General features: G+C 39.2%; 1 protein-coding gene across 2 annotated transcripts in view; it reads right to left on the bottom strand.

The window, feature by feature from the left end:
* Positions 1 to 22516, bottom strand: part of LOC114648927 (guanine nucleotide-binding protein G(I)/G(S)/G(T) subunit beta-2) — a 214817-nt gene extending 192301 nt beyond the window's left edge. The window contains exon 1 of one of the 2 annotated variants that reach the window (XM_051925125.1): positions 22154 to 22516. The gene's annotated coding sequence lies outside the window, so the exon portion shown is untranslated. The remainder of the gene's footprint in view (positions 1 to 22153) is intronic. The other variant, XM_028798272.2, reaches the window with a different exon arrangement.
* Positions 22517 to 23143: the final 627 nt, after the last annotated feature.

Here is a 23143-nt window from a genome sequence, read left to right as displayed (position 1 = left end):
AGCTAGACATCATGCCAAGATCCAAAGAAATTCAGGAACAAATGAGAACAGAAGTAATTGAGATCTATCAGTCTGGTAAAGGTTATAAAGCCATTTCTAAAGCTTTGGGACTCCAGCGAACCACAGTGAGAGCCATTATCCACAAATGGCAAAAACATGGAACAGTGGTGAACCTTCCCAGGAGTGGCCGGCCGACCAAAATTACCCCAAGAGCGCAGAGACGACTCATCCGAGAGGTCACAAAAGACCCCAGGACAACGTCTAAAGAACTGCAGGCCTCACTTGCCTCAATTAAGGTCAGTGTTCACGACTCCACCATAAGAAAGAGACTGGGCAAAAACGGCCTGCATGGCAGATTTCCAAGACACAAACCACTGTTAAGCAAACAGAACATTAGGGCTCGTCTCAATTTTGCTAAGAAACATCTCAATGATTGCCAAGACTTTTGGGAAAATACCTTGTGGACTGATGAGACAAAAGTTGAACTTTTTGGAAGACAAATGTCCCGTTACATCTGGCGTAAAAGGAACACAGCATTTCAGAAAAAGAACATCATACCAACAGTAAAATATGGTGGTGGTAGTGTGATGGTCTGGGGTTGTTTTGCTGCTTCAGGACCTGGAAGGCTTGCTGTGATAGATGGAACCATGAATTCTACTGTCTACCAAAAAATCCTGAAGGAGAATGTCCGGCCATCTGTTCGTCAACTCAAGCTGAAGCGATCTTGGGTGCTGCAACAGGACAATGACCCAAAACACACCAGCAAATCCACCTCTGAATGGCTGAAGAAAAACAAAATGAAGACTTTGGAGTGGCCTAGTCAAAGTCCTGACCTGAATCCAATTGAGATGCTATGGCATGACCTTAAAAAGGTGGTTCATGCTAGAAAACCCTCAAATAAAGCTGAATTACAACAATTTTGCAAAGATGAGCGGGCCAAAATTCCTCCAGAGCGCTGTAAAAGACTCATTGCAAGTTATCGCAAACGCTTGATTGCAGTTATTGCTGCTAAGGGTGGCCCAACCAGTTATTAGGTTCAGGGGGCAATTACTTTTTCACACAGGGCCATGTAGGTTTGGATTTTTTTTTCTCCCTAAATAATAAAAACCACCATTTACAAACTGCATTTTGTGTTTACTTGTGTTATATTTGACTAATGGTTAAATGTGTTTGATGATCAGAAACATTTTGTGTGACAAACATGCAAAAGAATAAGAAATCAGGAAGGGGGCAAATAGTTTTTCACACCACTGTATTTACATACAGCTTGTACGGTCCGGAATGGATTAATTGTATTTACATACAATCCTATGTGGTAAATTACTTCGGGTCACGACCAAATCGGGTTGCGACCAGAGTTTTGGAACGAATTATGGTCGTGAACCGAGGTTCCACTGTGTATACACACACACACACACACATACACATACATACACAGTGGTACCTCTGCTCACAACCGTAATTCAACCGTAATACAAATATTGTATACAGAAAAGAACTTCATTACAAAGTACATCTGAAAGATCCGAGTGGGGCCTCCGAGCAGCCATGAGTCGAGGTAATTCTTGGTAGCGAAAACCAATCAGATCGCTTTCTGCTACCAAGATTCTACCAAGAATTGAAAGCTTGGGCCAATCGCGGCCCGTATCGGCTACCAAGAATTGACCATTCACAACCTGGTTCAGCTACCAAGAATTGCTGAATCATGGCTTGTGTTGGCTACCAAAACTCAGAAAGGGCGAGCCAGCCTCTTTTCAGTTAATGTATTCTGCAAAAGCTTGTTCGAGGCGGCACACAGACGCTTTGCGATTTGAGTTTCATTTTGAACTTTCTAAAAATGTTACTCACAAGTGTCGGTTTGTGCGGATACTGTATATTTACATTCACATACACATTTTTTGAATGATTTTTTTAACCACTCGGTGCAGTTTATTACATTTATTAAATGTGTGCAAAATGTGTAAAGACAGATATAATAATGTATAAATATAATGAACATTGAATTGTATAATCATAGTTTTATTTTTTATACTTAACACTAATTTCACAAATTGTTCATATCAATGCTAATACAGAATAATAATAATTATAGTTATACTCTATATTAACATTGATGTTATAAAATATGCTTATAAAATAGACCTACACCTTTAATATCAGACGATTCTAATCGTGCTGTAGAACAGCATAAATATATTATATAATAGTATAGTATAGTACATATTCTACTTAAGTTTGCATATGCTGGGTTTATGTCCAAATGTTTGTTAATGGCGTTTTTGTCTGATAGCCAAGATTTAGCCAGTTCTCTGGCACTTTTAGTACTGGCCTTAAATCTTACTTATACATTGTCCCAGTTAAACGTATATCCTGTTGATTTTGTATGCGTATAGATCTGTGATCGTGAGTCCTTCCTTCTAACGGCGTTGCGATGATCCTGTATGCGAGCTGCAATTCTTTTTGATGTTTGTCTTCTGTATACCGCTGGGCAAGAACTGCATGGAATGTTATAAATTTCGTTTCGTGTTTCTGCTGTCAATTTCTTGTTTTTTGCGTTGAAAAGGACAGTGTGCAGATTGTTCGCAGGTTTGTGCGCTATTCTGATGCCTGATTTGGCCAGGATATATATAAAAGATGATCCGCTGTGGCATCCCCTAACGGGAGCAGCCGAATGAAGAAGAAGATATATATAATTAACTAAATGGTGTGTGTGCTGTTTACTATAAGTATATAAACATTTCCCTTTGCAATACTTCCAAATATTTATTTTTACCTACTTCAAATTAATTAAATGTCAGCATCAACTAGAATATATTACTTCCCAAATTTTATAAATACATACAAACACAAGGCTGTGAACTATTATATATTCATTCTTATTGTGCTTTCATTTTTATTGTACCTCTCTTGATTATCTGTGCGGCCATCTGAGACCATGGTAAAGGTGCTATATAAGTAAGTGAAATGCGTTATTATTTGTTATAATTATGATTCAATAGAATTTGCAGGCAGTTTGTTTAATTGTGACTTTAACTATGCTTGTTGTCCATGTGTTCCTTAACAAATCAATCATTCATTAAACAGTCTTTGTTTAATCAAAAAATAAAAATAAACAACTAAATCTGCAAAGTACAATTCAAAGCACCGTTCGTCGAAGAGAAAGTTTAAAAAAATATATATTTTAGAGATATATTCTTTCATTCAGCAATGTGCCATGAGCGGGATTCGAACCTGCATCCCTGCAATAATTTCTGGTAGATTGTCTCTCAAGAATTGCAGCTATACCTCGGCTAATACGCGATATCCTTGGCGCAGAGTGGTGGCAATGAGGCTAAGGATCTGTGCTGGTATCCAGAAGGTTGCCGGTTCAAATCCCCATCACTGCCAAAAGAGATCCTACTCTGCTGGGCCCTTGAGCAAGACCCTTAACCTGTAATTGCTCCAGGAGCGCTGTACAATGGCTGACCCTGCGCTCTGACCCCAAGGGGTATGCGAAAACTAACAAATTCCTAATACGAAATAAAGAACAAAAAAAACAAACACCAATGGCATTATAACTGAGGCCCAATGACTTAAAGTTCCTGGGTAAAGTCTAGTAAAAGAGATAGTTTTATAGATACTGGTCAACCCACCTTATCTATGGGTACATGGTTCCAGGTACCCCTGCGAATATGCAAAAAATGCAGATGCTCAGGCCTTATACAGTACAAGAGCATAAAGACTATTGTACGCAAAAAGCAAACACAAGGGCTGATACAGCCAGACTGATGTTTGTTTGGGATTGGGCACACCGTGACTCAGAATCATCAGCCTACGCATGTTGTTTCTTAAGCATATTTAGCAAGACGCGCTGCATACAGTAATTACAAGTGTACTTTTTCAAAAATATTCTTTTTTTTATATTTTCAATCCGTGGTTCGTCAAAATGGCAATAAGGCAGGCTGATTGTATGCGTGTGTGTGCATTAGTATGTTAGTACAAAAAGTTTTGTTATATCACTGACGACTTTGTTTTCACATTTAAGATTATGCACTTCTGAATTACCTTAAAATTGTCCTCTGTTTTCAAAAGCAGAAATTGGAAGCAAACTTTTTTATTGTGTAGATGGTACAATGGCAAATTCCTAAAAAAGATTCGGTATTGTATTGCAATACTTCATATTTTTAATAGCAATATATAAATCAACACAATGAAGTATTCAGATTTATGTATCAGCTTTGGAAATCCATAAGTACCAATGAAATGCATTGCTTATATTGCCAAAGAGAGCATATCACCATTGTTACAAATGCTGAACAGATTCAAAGAAAAACATTTTCCACTGGTTAACTGTAGCCGGGTCGCAGGGGCAACAGTCTTAGCATAGAGGCCGAAACATTGTTTTCCACAGGCACACCTGCTAACTCATACTGTGGGATACCAAGATGTTCCAGGGCAAATGGGAGATATAAACCTCCTAGTGAGCACTGGGTTCTTCCCCAGTGCCTTCTCCCAGCTGCTCATGCCCTTAAAACTTCTACAAGGAGGCGTACCATACCGAACCACCTCAATTGGATCCTCTCTATGCAGAGGGTCAGTGGCTCTACTCCAAGACTTTCCTGAATGTCTGTGCTTTTCACCCTGTCTCTAAGAGAGAACCTGGCCAGTCTGCAGAGAAAGCTCAATCAGGCCCCTTGTACACACAATCTCATTTTTTGGTCATTACCCAAAGCTCATGACCATAGGCGAGGATTTAAACATAGATAAACTGGTAAATTGACAGCTTTGCCTTCTGACTCTGCTCCTTCTTAAAAGAACTCCGAGTGTAAAATACAGACAAACCATCCTGTAAGTGGAGCACTTTTGGTGTTCTTAATGTTACTCATAAGCAAGACCTTCATATTAAGTATGCAATTTGAAATAATTATAATTGTTTTACATATAGTCTATGGAGCAGGATACACAGCAAATGGCAGAGTAGTGAAAGGAGCACATAGGAATGTCATTATACCTTGTATAAAATAGCAATACATCTAAGCTTAACTGAATTTTTAAAAGAGGCAAGCTACGTTTGCGGTGCCTCACACACAAACACAAATAAATAATAAAACACCCAGAAAAAAGGAGTGTGTACAACAGAGCAGATTGAAGCACCAAAAACTCATTATTGCCATTTAAAAAAAAAAAAAAAAAAAAATTATATATATTTTATACAATATATATATATATATATATATATATATATATATAGCAAAGTTTTACTGTCAAATAATGCAAAGAGTACGCGACACGTGTTTCACCCTTATTCTGGGCTCATCAGGCGTACACACTCACTGCACCCCCCTCTCGGGGAATCGAACCTCGGACGTCAGCGTTAGAGGCGAAGCCTCTCACGTTGGGCCACAGCGTGTAATTCGTTTGTTTGACAGCATGTAGATCGGGGTAATTACATTCATGGCATTCGTAGTCTGAATCACAATTTGATTGTATGGGTGGTTACCTACCAGGTAACGCTTGTGGTTGGTCTACAAGCCGGCAAACATCCGCCACAGTGCCCTTTTTTTTTAGTTGCGAGAAGCAGATCACAGAATGTTGCAAAATTTTACTGTCAAATAATGCAAACAGTACATGACACGTGTTTCGCCCTAATTCTGGGCTCATCAGGCGTACACACTCACTGCTACCTGGTAGGTAACCACCCATACGATCAGACTGTGATTCAGACTACGAATGCCATGAATGTAATTACCCCGATCTACATGCTGTCAAATAAACAAACCACACGCTGTGGCGCAACATGAGAGGCATCGCCTCTAATGCTGACGTCTGAGGTTCGATTCCCCAAGAGGGGGGTGCAGTGAGTGTGTACGCCTGATGAGCCCAGAATTAGAGTGAAACACATGTCGCATACTCTTTGCATTATTTGACAGTAAAACTTTGCAACTGAAAGAGGGCACTGTGGCGGATGTTTGACGGCTTGCAGACCAACCACATGCGTTACCTGGTAGGTAACCACCCATACAATCAGATTGTGATTCAGACTACGAATGCCATGAATATATATAGGCAGCACGGTGGTGCAGTGGGTAGCGCTGCTGCCTCACAGTTAGGAGACCCGGGTTCGCTTCCCAGGTCCTCCCTGCATGGAGTTTGCATGTTCTCCCTGTGTCTGTGTGGGTTTCCTCCGGGTACTCCAATTTCCTCCCACCGTCCAAAGACATGCAGGTTAGGTGCACTGACGATTCTAAATTGTCCCTAGTGTGTGCGTGTGTGTGCACGCCCTGCGGTGGGCTGGCACCCTACCCGGGGTTGGTTTCCTGCCTTGCACCCTGTGTTGGCTGGGATTGGCTCCAGCAGACCCCCGTGACATAGCGGGTTGGATAATGGATACATACATACATACATACATACATACATACATACATACATACATACATACATACATACATACATGAGTTGCTCTTGTGAAAGATGTACTAATAATAAAAGAACTGAGCACAATGTTTTTAACCCTGATGCCAATCAATCTGTAAAAACATGCAAACTATGTAAAACCTGGAGCTGTAAGGCAGGAATGGCAGCCCACTCTACATATGTCTACATTAAAACTACTGACCTTACTAAACTTCAACCTGATTAAAATGGGTTAATTGGTATTGCTAAACTGGCCCTATAGTGCACATGTATATTCATTCTGGGATGGACTGGCACCCTTTCTGAGGATTAATGTTTCTGCCTTACATCCAATACTTGCTGGGTTTGGCTTGAGCTGGGCCGTAACCTTGCCATGGATAAGCAGGGTATAAAGATGGATGTATGTATAGATATACAGTGCATCCGGAAAGTATTCACAGCGCATCACTTTTTCCACATTTTGTAATGTTACAGCCTTATTCCAAAATGGATTAAATTCATTTTTTCCCCTCAGAATTCTACACACAACACCCCATAATGACAACGTGAAAAAAGTTTACTTGAGGTTTTTGCAAATTTATTAAAAATAAAAAAACTGAGTATTCACAGCCTTTGCTCAATACTTTGTCGATGCACCTTTGGCAGCAATTACATTCTCAAGTCTTTTTGAATAAGATGCCACAAGCTTGGCACACCTATCCTTGGCCAGTTTCACACATTCCTCTTTGCAGCACCTATCAAGCTCCATTAGGTTGGATGGAAAGCGTCGGTGCACAGCCATTTTAAGATCTCTCCAGAGATGTTCAATCGGATTCAAGTCTGGGCCACTCAACGACATTCACAGAGTTGTCCTGAAGCCACTCCTTTGATATCTTGGCTGTGTGCTTAGGGTCGTTGTCCTGCTGAAAGATGAACCGTCGCCCCAGTCTGAGGTCAAGAGCGCTCTGGAGCAGGTTTTCATCCAGGATGTCTCTGTACATTGCTGCAGTCATCTTTCCCTTTATCCCAACTAGTCTCCCGGTCCCTGCCGCTGTAAAACATTCCCACAGCATGATGCTGCCACCACCATGCTTCACTGTAGGGATGGTATTGGCCTGGTGATGAGCGGTGCCTGGTTTCCTCCAAATGTGACGCCTGGCATTCACACCAAAGAGTTCAATCTTTGTCTCATCAGACCAGAGAATTTTCTTTCTCATGGTCTGAGAGTCCTTCAGGTGCCTTTTGGCAACTCCAGGTGGGCTGCCATGTGCCTTTTACTAAGGAGTGGCTTCCGTCTGGCCACTCTACCATACAGGACTGATTGGTGGATTGCTGCAAAGATGGTTGTCCTTCTGGAAGGTTCTCCTCTCTCCACAGAGGACCTCTGGAGCTCTGACAGAGTGACCATCGGGTTCTTGGTCACCTCCCTGACTAAGGCCCTTCTCCCCCGATCGCTCAGTTTAGATGGCCGGCCAGCTCTAGGAAGAGTCCTGGTGGTTTCGAATTTCTTCCACTTATGGATGATGGAGGCCACTGTGCTCATAGGGACCTTCAAAGCAGCAGAAATTTTTCTGTAACCTTCCCCAGATTTGTGCCTCGAGACAATCCTGTCTCAGAGGTCTACAGACAATTCCTTTGACTTCATGCTTGGTTTTTGCTCTGACATGAACTGTCAACTGTGGGACCTTATATAGACAAGTGCGTGACTTTCCAAATCATGTCCAATCAACTGAATTTACCACAGGTGGACTCCAATTAAGCTGCGGAAACATCTCAAGGATGATCCTGGGAAACGGGATGCACCTGAGCTCAATTTTAAGCTTCATGGCAAAGGCTGTGAATACTTATGTACATGTGCTTTCTCAATTTTTTTATTTTTTAATAAATTTGCAAAAATCTCAAGTAAACTTTTTTCACGTCGTCATTATGGAGTGTTGTATGTAGAATTCTGAGGAAAAAAATGAATTTAATCCATTTCGGAATAAGGCTGTAACATAACAAAATGTAGAAAAAGTGATGCGCTGTGAATACTTTCCGGATGCACTGTACATGCCGTAAGGTTTGAATTTTGACAGTACGCATGATACAACACACAGGCTTTCTTCCATTCAAGCAACGGATGTATGGATATAATGTCTGATTAGTTCTTGTCACTTCACTGCCTGTTACGTGAGCTCAATATTCTCTCACTGAAGCACACAATCATAAGTGTTATCCCCCCCCCACCCCAATTATTTTATTTGCTGTCTACAGAGCAGAGAGAGAGAGTACAGCAGAGTAAGATGAACAGGGAAGTTGGCAAAGACATGAGACTCTGAGCCAGTCTCCTTTTAAAATAGACAAATCTCACAATAATCATTTCCTTTTTTTGTACTTTTTCTTCTTAAAACAACATGGATATGCGGTTTTACAAAATGTGTGTAATTTCAAGGCATGGATCAGTACGCAAATATATTTTTGGCTTGAAAAATGGGCGTATGTGGATCTGATGCTCCATAGATCCTAATGTAAGTGGCAAGAACAGATAGCATTTTTAAAAATGTAAAACTCTTCAATTTAGAGCACAGTTTTATGTGGCAAATTATTATATTCCATGTTTGTGAAGAAATAACTCTGACTTGAAAAATACTGAACTTATTCTGCACTTCACTGCACTGTGGTCCTATTTTGTTGACAGTAAAGTCTATATATAGAAAAGGATGCGGGGAATCAACCCAATTAGCTTACACATTTTTCTTCCTGGCAAAAAAAAAAAAAAAAAAAATCAAGCAATACTTTATAAAACAGAAATATTACATGTACATATATATTATATATACACATACAGTATAATATGTACATATACACACACACACTCACATATATACAGCATAATATATATAATTTTTAAAGATGGTTAAGAAGTATGAACAGTGCTTTAATGTTTCATTTTCTTTTAGCATTTACATGGCAGCTTGTAAAATGCTTTTCCTAACAACCATAAATATATATTTGCTAAGCCTTGGGTAAAGATAAAATTTGGTATTTCTATCAGTATTAGTACAGTATCAAAAATATATACATTTTCTACCTTAGTATCCTTAACGCCTGCACTCAGTAATGTTGTAAATATGTAATACACAAAAAATTATAGCTGAAAACATGCTAAAACTCATCTTTCTAGTAACTAGAACATAAAGCAAGAGCTTAACTGGAACAAGGAAATAAAGGTACTAGGTAGAGAGTTAGCGAGAGCAAAAGAGTAACCGTAAAGTGTTTGTTTAATTCAGCACAAATTTCTGACTCTACTTTTACATATTTGTGTATGTGTACATGCCAGGCAGGCATCTGTGAATACAGAAAACTGACTTTTGCAGACTGTGGTCTAATGTGACTTGCTTCAGGTTCCTAAGCTGCAGATGGGTGTGTCCAATGACAAAAGATTATGTTAAAAAAAAGTACAAACTAACAGAGGTAAACACAGGTCATACCACAACTTTCCTTCTCATATCTGAACATGGGCACTGATTTGATTTTGATTTGAAGGTTTCTGACACCAAAATAAAAAACAAAACAAAATCTAGGCTCTAAAGTAACTATAGGATAAATATTTATTATTTTATCAGACACAGAAACACTCGTGAGCAGGAGTGTTATTAGACAAAAAAAGTATTGTCTGCCTCAGGACATGAAGGAAATGTCCAAGAAAAGAAATGTGGTACAAAGAAGGCAACTTTCAAATGGAAACTTTCACATTTTACTTATTCTAGATCTTTTTTAAAAAAAATCAAATTTAATACCTTGAAAGTCCTCCTTGTTTCTGTATCAAGGTGTGCTTCAAACAACAACAAAAATGCAGTGATTTATATTTTAAAAAGTGTTTTCCAGACTATTAAGATTTCTCTTTATGTACTACCAAAGTCACTGATATTACAAAAATTAAAGGGAGAAGGAAGATGAAAATCATAGCACACTGGTGGTTAATTAATATGGAGCTTGTATCTATATTGAGAACCAACCATACCTTATGCAGCCATCAGAATTTGCTTATATTCAAATAAATCTAAATATACAGTACTGTTCAAAAGTCTTAGATAGTTCACAGAAACAGTCATCTTAAATGGTTATTTTATTTCTTCTTGATTAGTGTGTAAATAGAAAGGAGCAAATTTTTCAGTTCCAACCATACGTTTTGCAAAAATTGAATCAATACAACAAGATATATAAATGTATCTTAAGAAAGAAATTAACATAGTAGTACATGACTTTCCAGTTAAAAACATGAGATCTTTACAGGCATATAGACAGGTGTTATAGTATAACAAACAGGTGCTAAAGATCAATGACATAATATGTAGGTGAATCAAAGTGATTAACTAAAGCAAAAAGAGCTGTGTAGAGGTGAAAAACAACTTGGCAAGGGTGACTGCAGTAGATGTAGCAGTTTAACCTGCAAAGTTTATACCATGGCAAACATTAAGCATAGCAACAAGGCACAAAAAGACATCCTCCATCATCAAGGTTTCTCCCAAGCAGAAATTCAGCAGTAGATGTTTCCAGATGTGCTGTTCAAGCTCTTTTGCAGAAGAACAAACATGGGCAAGTTGGAAGACCAGAAAAGCAGTTGGCCATGAAAACTTGTGCAGCAACTGAGAAATATATCAAGCTTACATCCCTCTGAAATAGGAAGATGTCCAGCACTGTTATCAGCTCAGGACTGGCTGAAATGACCCTAGTGCACTCATCTTCAGTCCAAAAAGGTCTTATCAGAAGTAGTCTTCATAGACATATTGCAATCAAAATGTCTTTCCACTAAACTGGCAATAAAGCCCAATGACTCCCCTATGCATAAAAACACAAGGACTGGTGTGAAGGAAAAATGGCAACAGCAGCTCAGAACTGATGAGTCAAAATTAGAACTATATGGCTCTAACAAAAGACAGCTTGTGCACTGACAGCATGCACATAAGTGCACCTTCAGCACTCAATAGTGAAGTGCACTGGGGGTTCCCTGCAGGTTTGGGGATGCATTTCCACTAACTCAGTTAGTGATTTGATCAAAATTGATGACCCTCTCTCTACTCAAAAGTATAGGTAGATTGTTAACTATTAAGCAAATCCATAACAGAGGAGTCTACTCTTGCCCTATCCAACTCTGCAGCATGACAATGACCCCAAACACAAGTCTGCAGCAAAAACAGGAACCGGGGTACCTGCAAAAGATGACATGGACCACCATTCATTGCATTATTTTTGGAAGTATCCCTCCTTTAAAGTATTTTTTCACAAGTGCCTAAGACTTTTCATACAGTACTTTATCAGTGGTTCTCCCACATGGAAAATTTAGCAGCATGTTGCTGCGAAATGTCCTACCATCACAGCTACAAAACTCATCATCATTTTGTCAAAATTTATTTTCTGAAAAATAAGCAAACTTCTCCAGTTGGCCTTAGAGGGAACTAATAAACCAAAGGAGTCCAACTCTGATCCTGGAGACCCACAGTGTTTGTAGGTTTTCCTTCCTGCAACCTTCTTAATCAATGATCAATTTCTGATATTAACTAACTTCATTTCTACTTCATTTAATTGCTTTGTTTTTCAATACTCGATTTCCTAAACTTTTTTTTTAACCAAGGCAGCCAAACAAAAATGATATCTTAAGTGAGCCAACAGATGACCAGGGGTCTAGTCTAGAAAGCAGGATTAGTGTGAAATCCCGTTAAAGTAAGTCGGACTTCATGGAAATTGTGCTAATTCCAGTCCAGAGAAACAGTATTTAGCCAAAAGTGCATAACCCGACAATACTGCTTTTTGGAGCAGGGTCAGGATTTGCCCATTCCAGAAAGAAAGATCTTGTGAAATCCATTTGTTACTAGAGCAAACAATGTTCTGAAACTAACCTACATTTTTAATAGATTTTTCTCTCCCAGTGCCACCTTCTTTCAATAACCAGTCTCCCTACACCAGCCCTACAACATCAAGAACTCTTATCACGTCAACTGGAATGGCCAGTGATGTTTGCACCTCTGGCTATTATTGTGGGTTGTCCATAACTGATGGCCAAGTAAGGAGACAATTGAGGAAGTTATGCAAAAGAAATGCTGCAGGACCAGACAGAGTCAGTCCTTGAGTTCTTAAGGCCTGTGCTGACAAACTTTGTGGTGTCCTCTGTCACCCGTTTACAGTAATCCCTCGCTGTATCACGCTTCGCCTTTCGCGGCTTCACTCTATCACGGATTTTATATGTAAGCATATTTAAATATATCGCAGATTTTTTGCTGGTTTGCGGATTTCTGCGGACAATGGGTCTTTTAATTTCTGGTACATGCTTCCTCAGTTGGTTTGCCCAGTTGATTTCATACAAGGGACACTATTGGCAGATGGCTGAGAAGCTACCCAACTTACTTTTCTCTCTCTCTCTCTTGCGGTGACTTTCTCCGATCCTGACGTAGGGGGATTGAGCAGGGGGGCTGTTCGCACACCTAGACGATACGGACGCTCGTCTAAAAATGCTGAAAGATTATCTTCACGTTGCTACTTTCTGTGCAGCTGCTTCGTGAAGCGACATGCTGCACGGTGCTTCACATACTTAAAAGCACGAAGGGCACGTATTGATTTTCGATTGTTTGTTTTTCTCTGTCTCTCCCTATCTCTCTCTCTCTCTCTTTCTCTGCTCCTGACGAGGGGGTGTGAGCTGCCGCCTTCAACAGCTTTGTGCCGTGGTGCTTCGCATACTTAAAAGCCAAACAGCCCTATTGATTTGTTTGCTTTTCTCTATCTCTCTGACATTATCTGCTCCTGACGTACACTCCTTTGAAGAGGAAGATATGTTTGCATTCTTTTAATTGTGAGACGGAACTGTCATCTCTGTCTTGTCATGGAGCACAGTTTAAACTTTTGAAAAAGAAACAAATGTTTGTTTGCAGTGTTTGAATAACGTTCCTGTCTCTCTACAACTTCCTGTGTTTCTGCGCAAATCTGTGACCCAAGCATGACAATATAAAAATAACTATATAAACATATGGTTTCTACTTCGTGGATTTTCTTATTTCGCGGGTGGCTCTGGAACACAACCCCCGCGATGGAGGAGGGATTACTGTACTCTGTCCCTAAGCCTTCTGAAAGTGCCACTGCTGTGGAAAACATCCTGTATTGTTCCTGTTGCAAAAAAGGCAGGTGTCTCTTCTCCTAATGACTACATACCAGTTGGCACTTAAATCTCAAATCATGAAGACCTATAAGAGAATGGTACTGGACTATACGAGTCCTCTTGCGAGCACCTGGACCCACTGCCATTTGCATATCAGACAAAGGCTTCAATGGATGGTAAGTGAATGAGAGTGTAGTTTTGTCTTGACTTTACTTCACCTGGCAGCACTGTGGGGATTATGTTTTTTGAGTTTTCCAGTACCTTTAATACCATATGGCCATCCCTGGTAAGGGAAAAACGCAGAGATATGCAAGTGAATGAGACAATGGTGTCCTGGATAATGGACTATCCATCAGGCAGACCGCAGTTTGTGAGACTCAAAGAGTATGTTTCTGATACGGATATGAACAATACCAAAGTACCATAAGGAAAAGTTCTGTCTGTGCGTAGAATTCACACTAAAACATGGCATACAGATAAAAATCGAAGGTCAACACAAGAAATGTGGTACAAAGAAGTTTTCAAATGGAAACATTCACAATTTACTTGTTCTAAATCTTTTTCTTTTTAAATCAAATTTAATACCTCCCTACTAAAGGGAGAAGAAAGATGAAAATCATAGTACACAGGTGGTTAATTAATGTGGAGCTTGCATCTGTGTTGAGAACCAACCATACCTTACGAGACTGGTACTGGACTATAGGAGTCCTCTTGCAGGCAGCTGGACCCACTGCCATTTGCATATCAGACAAAGGCTTCAATGGTTTCTGATACAGATAAGAACAATACCGAAGCACCATAAGGAAAAGTCCTGTCTCCTTTTCTCTTCACTCTGCACACCTCAGACTATAACATTACACCAGGGGCCTCATGTATAATGCTGTGCATAGAATTCACACTAAAACATGGCATAGATAAAACTGGAAGTACAAACAAAAAAATCCAAATGCATAAATCTATGCGTACACTAAGTTCCACGCACTTCCCTTTTACTAATCCCAACAAACATGAAATTTAAAGCACGTGCATGCACCTACAGCCCCACCCCGGCTACTCCAAAAATTTGCATCTGCTTTCTTATTATTATAGTATGTCACTGTATTTAATGGGCTTAGACTCATATAGATATCATTAATATTGAAAAAGTGGAACACATTTCTTACTTGAGGGCATGCAACATTTCAAGTAAAGTAATATCATCAGGATACATCTTGGCACAATGCAATAATTTACCAAAATAATTTATACAGATTTACTGATTAATTGTTTTACGCATTCATTCTTTCAGTATTACTTTATGCCATCTCCCTTTCCTTGATAGCTGTTGCTGCCGTGTTGCTCCTGTTTTGGAGGATATACCGATAAACTTCACACGTTCCACTAGCATCTCTTGCTCTGCAAGCATGACAGTTGTTCCCTCTGTTTCTATGACTTTTAGTCCATGGTTGATCAGCTGTCAGTGCTCGACTCATAAATTTTGCTGTGAACACACGTTAAGTAGGATCATCCCATCCAGGACTGTGTGAGCCGATTAAAATCCCATGTTCTGAGACCACATAATTCAATGGTACAATATCAAGCTATAGCAAGCCGGAATCAGTCTGGAGAGCCAGGATTTTCTACTCTCTCTTTCTGGAACAGACCAAAGCTAAATCAGGACCATAAACTCCAACTACTTCCATTACAACTAGTTTCTTAATTAGAAGCCATTTTTTGTTAATTAAACCCCTTTTTTAATTCCATGGCTTGTTGTAGGTCTGTCTCTTAAATAGCAAGTTAATATTAAAGCAAAAGGAGTTCATAAGCATCAAAAATGGGTCACTAAGTAAGAAAAGCGTTGGAATAAAAACCTGCAACCACTGTAGATCTCCAGGACCAGACTTGGACATCCTCATAATAAACAGTTAAGTGATGTTTGCGCTGTGCTAGGGTTCCAGCTAACCTTTTTTAATTTGTTCATCACATGCCTAAAATGTGAAATGAGCCTCTTAGAACACTTTATGAATAAAGAGAAAGACAAACACAATTCAGAGGCATCATAAACACAAAGCGAAGTTTTATTTGATTCATTAGCACTTACACAGAAGACATTCTATTTACTTAATTTGTTACCGCTTCTATGGCCTTACTATAAAACTAATGCTCAATGTATACATGCAATGTTTTAGCGGTCCACATAAAATCAATATAATACCATATACAATTTACGGTAAATATATCAATATATTGACGTGTGCACTGTATAATTACATTTCCTTATGATTCTCCTGCACTGACAAAGTAGTTATGCCATTTATTCATTATTAGGCAGACCTTAAAACAAAGTTATTTGATCAACTAAATATTTTGAGTGACACTTGGACAACGAAGGAATACAGTGATCCCTCGCTATATCGCGCTTCGCCTTTCGCGGCTTCTATATGTAAGCATATTTAAATATATATCGCGGATTTTTTGCTGGTTCGCGGATTTCTGAGGACAATGGGTCTTTTAATTTCTGATACATGCTTCCTCAGTTGGTTTGCCCAGTTGATTTTATACAAGGAACGCTATTGGCAGATGGCTGAGAAGCTACCCAACTTACTTTTCTCTTTCTCTCTCTTGCACTTTCTCTGATCCTGACGTAGGGGGACTGAGCAGGGGGGCTGTTCGCACACCTAGACGAAAGGGACGCTCGTCTAAAAATGCTGAAAGATTATCTTCACGTTGCTACCTTCTGTGCAGCTGCTTAGTGAAGCAACATGCTGCACGGTGCTTCGCATACTTAAAACCTCTAAGGGCACGTATTGATTTTTGCATGTTTGTTTTTCTCTGTCTCTCTCTATCTCTCTCTCTGCTCCTGACGGAGGAGGTGTGTGCTGCTGCCTTCAACAGCTTTGTGCCGCGGAAGCCAAACAGCCCTATTGATTTGTTTGCTTTCTATGTCTTTATGACAGTCTCTGCTCCTGACGCACACTCCTTTGAAGAGGAAGATATGTTTGCATTCTTTTAATTGTGAGACAGAACTGTCATCTCTGTCTTGTCATGGAGCACAGTTTAAACTTTTGAAAAAGAGACAAATGTTTGTTTGCAGTGTTTGAATAACGTTCCTGTCTCTCTACAACCTCCTGTGTTTCTGCGCAAATCTGTGACCCAAGCATGACAATATAAAAATAACCATATAAACATATGGTTTCTACTTCGCGGATTTTCTTATTTCGCGGGTGGCTCTGGAACGCAACCCCCGCGATGGAGGAGGGATTACTGTATTGACATCCCTGCCCACAATGTTCACACCTAACATGTCTCTTTGTATTTTCCAAACTAGCCCTATGCCCATTACAGGATCATGGATTCACAAGTAGTATCATGATAACACAGTGGCAACAGATTGATATCCAATTAAATGTACACTTTCAGTAAGTGCTGCCTTTTTCTGAATGTACAGTAAAAGAAATGTAAAAATATGTGAAAGTTAATTACAACAAACAAGGCAAAATTTATGATATTAAGTTATAAGTTCATCAGCTGCGCATCTACTTTGTGACCATCTTAAAATATTTTTTAATGACAGGTGTTATTTTTCAAACAATAACAACACCACAGTGTTCTCAAACGTAATGTAAGTCAAGATGTATTGTCAAATATTTAATATTTCTCAGGAACTAATTTTGCCTTTGCAATATCAAGTAATATGGTTCCACAATGATGATGGGGGTGCCTGGCCAGCAATGCGAGTGTCTTTCCTATTTGTGAATAGAGAAAAGGCATTTCCTTCCCTTCATGTCATAGGCTCTGTTAGAAGGCATGCCAGGCTCATGTCATCAACTAAACCCTGACTGCTGAGGTGTCTGAGAGAAGACAGCAAAAAAAAGTTACAAAAACAACATTACATTGTTACTGAATTACTATATCTTACTATTTTTTTAGCCTTGAACCAACACACACCTTTGGACCCTGAACCTGCAAAAAAAAAAAAAAAAAACTCCTTAATGTCACCCAATTCCTGTTTGCAGCCATAAGTAATTTTGTCCAATTAGAAAAGAAAGAATATCAGAATAGGCATTTATATACAGTTCCTGCCACACTAACAGTCTAGTCCAGTTTGTAGTCCACTGTTTTTGTTGTGTTAATAAAACTCTAGTAACTACTTCTTTGAATAGGTCCCTTGAGATTTTCATCAATAATTAAGTGTTTAAAACAAGAAAATTCAAATATGTATTAACATATAAGGTAAGAATAGTGTAATTTATTAGTTCTGCATGAAAATGATGATAATTGTGCAGCCATAATGGACTGCATAGATGTTTAATACCACTGGAATAAAATAAATATAAAACAGAATTTGTTCTATTGGTTTTTATGAGCCAATTCATAGCGGCCAGGTAAAATCTTTCTTCTTGCTAAAGATATCCATAATGCATTCTCTGGTCCACTACATTGTTCACACACCCATGGCAAAAAAATTAATTGGGATTATTGTTCAGGAAATCTTAGAAATACTTGAAAGTAAACTGTATTTACTGCTGTTATACAACAGTCATTTGTTTTTAAAGGTCATGCTTTAGGGTGGCAGACATTTTCATACAATGCTGTATCTAACTAAATATATTTACAAACAAATTGCTCTTATTAAAAAGTACATCCTTCATTAAAATATGTAAATGTATTTATCTTTAAATCTGTCTTTAATTCCTGATCTTCCCAATTTTTTTTTTTGGTAGAATGGAATTTACTACTTGTGTCAGCGTTAACTGTATTGCATTACTTTTCCTATAAGCAACAGGAGTTACTGGATCAATGAATGCTGAGTTTGATTTTACACAATTCAGTTACCAACAAGCATTTTTCAGTTCAGCTCTGTCTGAGGTCTTTTTGGGAAATTTTTTTTTCATATTAAATAAGTTAACTGACATAAAGGTCAAAGGTAATAAAAATTATTCTAAAAAAACAGCATCTATAATTTTAAACAAAACAATTTAATGAGGCTTCGCACTGTGGGATACAGCCAGAACACATAAGCAGAATAACAACTGCATCCAGTACTGGGTGGAGACACTTCACAGATGGAGAGGAAAAAACAATAATTGCTTTTTGACTAGCACATCAGAACAGGAAACAACAGCCCCACAGAGCTCAGCTTGGCCACTGTCTCCTGATGTCCATGGCACCCTTCTCCTCTACAAAAAATACAGGCTATATGCCTGGGCTTTGTTAAGTGACTATATGCATTCCTCTCCTACACTGTACATACTTTTTCAGAAATACAACTGTATTTAAGCTCAAATACTTAAAACATAATTTAAGAAGAAGTATATCAAAAGAGAATTCATACTTTACTGGAAGTTACTTTTCCATGATCCAATTGCAACAAAAGAGTGATGGAACAAATGGTATTATCTTTCTTTGTTTCTCTGTATTAGTTGCTTGATCTCTTTTACTATGCAAATAACAGACAGAGGAAAACCCTACCCGAATTAGCAAAGCAGTGGTACATTCCACCTGCCAAGTTCTTCAGCCCAACTCATTAGAGAGCCTGGTAACGGAGGCTGTGTTGCCTAGCAACAGGCTAGTGGGCCCTTAGTGATCAGTGAAGGCTCAAGTAATGAAGGCTCTGGTCAGAGCTCATTGTTTCTACCTCATGTATATACGCCAGCAGGATTCGTTCAACACAATGCGGCACAGCCAGATCCTGCAATCATTCATTTTCCAATCAACAGTCTTAATTGATCAGCTGTACAGTGCATGGCACAGCTATAACAAAATACCAGCAGAAAATACAGAACATGACATTACACTGAACATCTGGGGGCTTGAACTCAGGTACACAACTACTTAAATAAAATTCTTAAAAAAAGAAAATGCCTCTGCCAAGGCAAATAGGGAATACACACAAAGATACTTCTACTTGGTACACTCATTCATTCATACACACACACACACACAGTAAATGGTAATGTGTTAGTAAGTCAGAAGATGTCTTTAATCTTACTTTACTGCTGAGAAAATGTGTGATGTGTATGTAGAAATGCAAACAAAAGACTGCTTCGCTCCATGTGATAACCAACAACAATGTGTGGTTCAAACACTTGTATGTGAATATGCAATCGGAGTTACAGTAAGGAATATTATTATTATGGTTATGTGTAGTGACATGATGAATACAGCGTATTTACCGATAGATAAAATTAACATGGATTGAGTGTTGAGTTCAAGTAGAGGATAAAAATTATGTTGAGAAAGGATTTACACTTTCATAACACAACAAGACAGTCTATAGTATGTAAATAGTTCCTTGTACAAGAATTACATATGGGAAGATTTAGATATCAGTTACACGTTAAGCAACACATTGCATCTGATAGTGAAATGAGACTGTGCACCAATTTCTTTAATGGTGTTCATGACATTCCCTTCATAAACTTATTCTTCCCCTTACAGCATAGTGCCTGATTTGACAAACGAATGATAGAATAAAGCTGCTGATGTAAAGCAAAGCTTTACATTTTAGATCTGAATAGTGTTTTTTACCCTATCTGTCTATGCTATAATACTCTTCCTCTATTTCTGGTCTCCCCCCTCCAACAGGAAATAGAAAGAAGTACCCATTGTTCTAGCACAGACCCATCTGTTTCCCAACTGGCCATTCCTGAAAGCATAAAGTACTGGTTTTTCTTGCTTTCATATGGATATCTAAAATAACTGCTTGGAAGTGAAAAGATGTAGATGATACACAAATTACCCACTTGGCACAACATATTGCCAGAGGTGGAATGGCAGTAGGAGTAGCACATGGATGGAGACAACCTGCAATTCATTTATCTCACTTCACTGCTCTTGTGCATCATCTTAGAAGATATAAAAGAGCACAGCTTCTGAGCCTCTTAACACCAGAGTTATATTCACAAGACAAGTGTTGCCTGCTGTGAACTGGAAATGCCAGTGGAAGCCCAGGCCATTAACTTCTGAAACTATACACAATTAAACCGAGAAACAATCACTCAAATCCACAGACCTGTTTTCAAAGGATAACTTGACTCCTCATACAAAAACACAAAAGTGTTGTTTTTTTTCACAGAAAAAATGCAACAATATATTCAGTGTGTGATATACCATATTAATTTGTATTTAAACAATTGTAGAGAGTTCAACTGTATATTCATGTTTAAAAAGGGCATCTTCTATAAATAAACATAAATATGAATGTGTAATGGGAAAAGCTGTAGTATGAGGTGTAAAAGTACTACATTCAGTCACTACAAAGGAAAAAAAGCAAACGGGGGTGTCCACACTGGCACCACTTTCTCATGAACCAGAATATCTGACAAACAGCAGAGCTGTACCAAAGACAGACTTTCATAGACGTGTACATATAAACATATAAAAATGCATACAGCCAACGGTGTTTCGCCTTTATCCTTCAAAACAGGTGAAAAAATGCCAGACAAAACTACCCTCTCATTCACTGACCCTCCAAATTCTCCTAATGTGAAAGAAGAAATTACCCCCAAATGTGATCAGTTTAACACCAATTTTTCTGGGTTTCCCCAAATTGACGAAACTGCCAACTATTTCTCCAGTCAGGGTCATCTTTACAGACAAGATCCATTCTTCCTGTTTCTTCTGTCCCTACCTCATTCACATTGTCTTAAACCTCCTGCTTGGATGAACACCCTTCATAACCATTATAGCACACCACTTCATTCAAACTGCCTGTCACTCTATATAATTCAACCACCTGCATCTGCTTCTTCATGCATAATTATCATAGCGCAAATATTTTAAGTCCACCAACTAGAATAAAGTAAACCATCTTTTCTACTTTGCCTGTACAGTGCTAGTGATGATTTGCACACCTAAGGAGGAGGCTAACTGGTCTACTTACTACCGCGGTCCTAGTCCACAAGTACATCCTCAGGAATGGTACAATTAACAAAAAATGCAAAATATGCCGTTTTCTAAAAACATTTCTGAAATGGGAGGGGATCAAACTTCGGGCCCCTCAGGTTGGTCTAGGACAGCTTTATTTTTGTCAAGGTCTGCATGAGAGTCCGTATGGGAAGCTGAAACTACACAGTGTGGTTCTATTTAGACAGGCTGCACAACGCGCCCACGACATTATTCCTCCTGTGTTTGTTTATTTATAGCGACTGTCTTCCATTTTATACTGCGGTACGTTCAACCAACAACCAGACATAACCCCCACCCCCTACTCCCGGCCGCACCCTTCAGTGCTGTGGTCTGGAAATTATTGGCAATCAGACTTTGATTTCTGATCCTTAGTCTTTAACCATTAATACTAGTAATGTGTCTGCTTGATAATTATATCAAGTTCACGGGTGATGTAGTAGAAAGGGCAATAGGCGACCCCCGACTCCACACCAATATCTTTATTCGCTCCCTCCCTCTGTGGCACCCCACACTGCACTTTAAGGCACCACTAGATGTCTCCAAAAGGTGCTGCAATCGCACGTGTGTGTGTGTGTGTGTGTGTGTGTGTGTGTGTGTGTGTGTCCGCCCCCAGCGCCAGTCTCGTTATGCGGAAAAAGGAGAAATGCGACCGGATTGTGCGGAGCCAAGAACCAATTATTCGCCCATTACACACATCTCAGATATTTTTGCCATACACAGCCATGAACCGTACATGTATTGGAAAGATCCTCGGTCACTCACCAAAACGATTAAAAAGAAGCTAGACAAACCAAACCGGGCCGTGAGCCCCACGGAGAAGAGGAGGAAGCGTCGCCCTACCTTTCCTTCCTTCCTTCCCGAGTGAGCGTTTTCCGAGCCGTCCTCCGGATGCCACACCGCAGTGCGTGCTTCCTTGAGTCCACCGTCGTCTTGTCTCGTTCGCACCCCTTGCCTTGAAACCAAAACGGACTAAATAAATTGCGATATCTGTGTGCGGGCGTAAATATACTGCGTATGACAAGCGTAAAGCTCAGTTTGGGTGGCGTCCGGTCTCTTTCAAACAACCTCTGGGGAGAGCGTGTAAGTCCCTGGTACCGCCCGACAGCTCATGCATTCACGTGACTGACGCTGTTGTGAACCAATAGTAGTCCAGCCGGCTCTCTGGTGGGTGGAGCAAATGCTCTGCCGATTTGTGTGTTTGTGTGTTTGAAAGATGAATGTCCAGAGTTCGTCTTACGTCTTTCGACAGAGTCCCGTTGAAGATACTCTTGATCTATTTTCCATTTTGATTGTAAAATCTGTGGATCTTATGGCAATAAAATTTTCGGATTTTTAGCTCTGCAAGATATAGGATGAACCACAGATACTGTAGATCATCTCCACCTTTAACTGAGGAAAGTGAAATAAGCTCTTCACTTAACACACTGATGCAATTAAATGTGCAATAGAATACATGTATAGATGACCACATGTCTATATAAAGTCTATGTTTATATAATGTTATTTTTAAAAAGAAAAACTGCATGCAGCTTGCTTGCAGAAAGATTGCATTAGCGTGGTGCATATAGCTTGAAAAAACGTAGATCAAGTAGTTTTCGTAGTAATAGCCTGCAAACATATTTAATTTTGCAATGTAGTCACTAATAAAGCCTGCCTCCTTGATTTCTGAATTAGGCTGAGCTAGGATTGAAACATAATATTCACAATCACAGTGTGTTTTTCATTCATCCATTCATTTTGTGAATCTACTTT

Source organism: Erpetoichthys calabaricus, chromosome 3 (assembly GCF_900747795.2).
Source record: "Erpetoichthys calabaricus chromosome 3, fErpCal1.3, whole genome shotgun sequence".
Classification (NCBI taxonomy): domain Eukaryota; kingdom Metazoa; phylum Chordata; class Cladistia; order Polypteriformes; family Polypteridae; genus Erpetoichthys; species Erpetoichthys calabaricus.
This window is presented reverse-complemented; position numbering and strand designations above follow the sequence as displayed.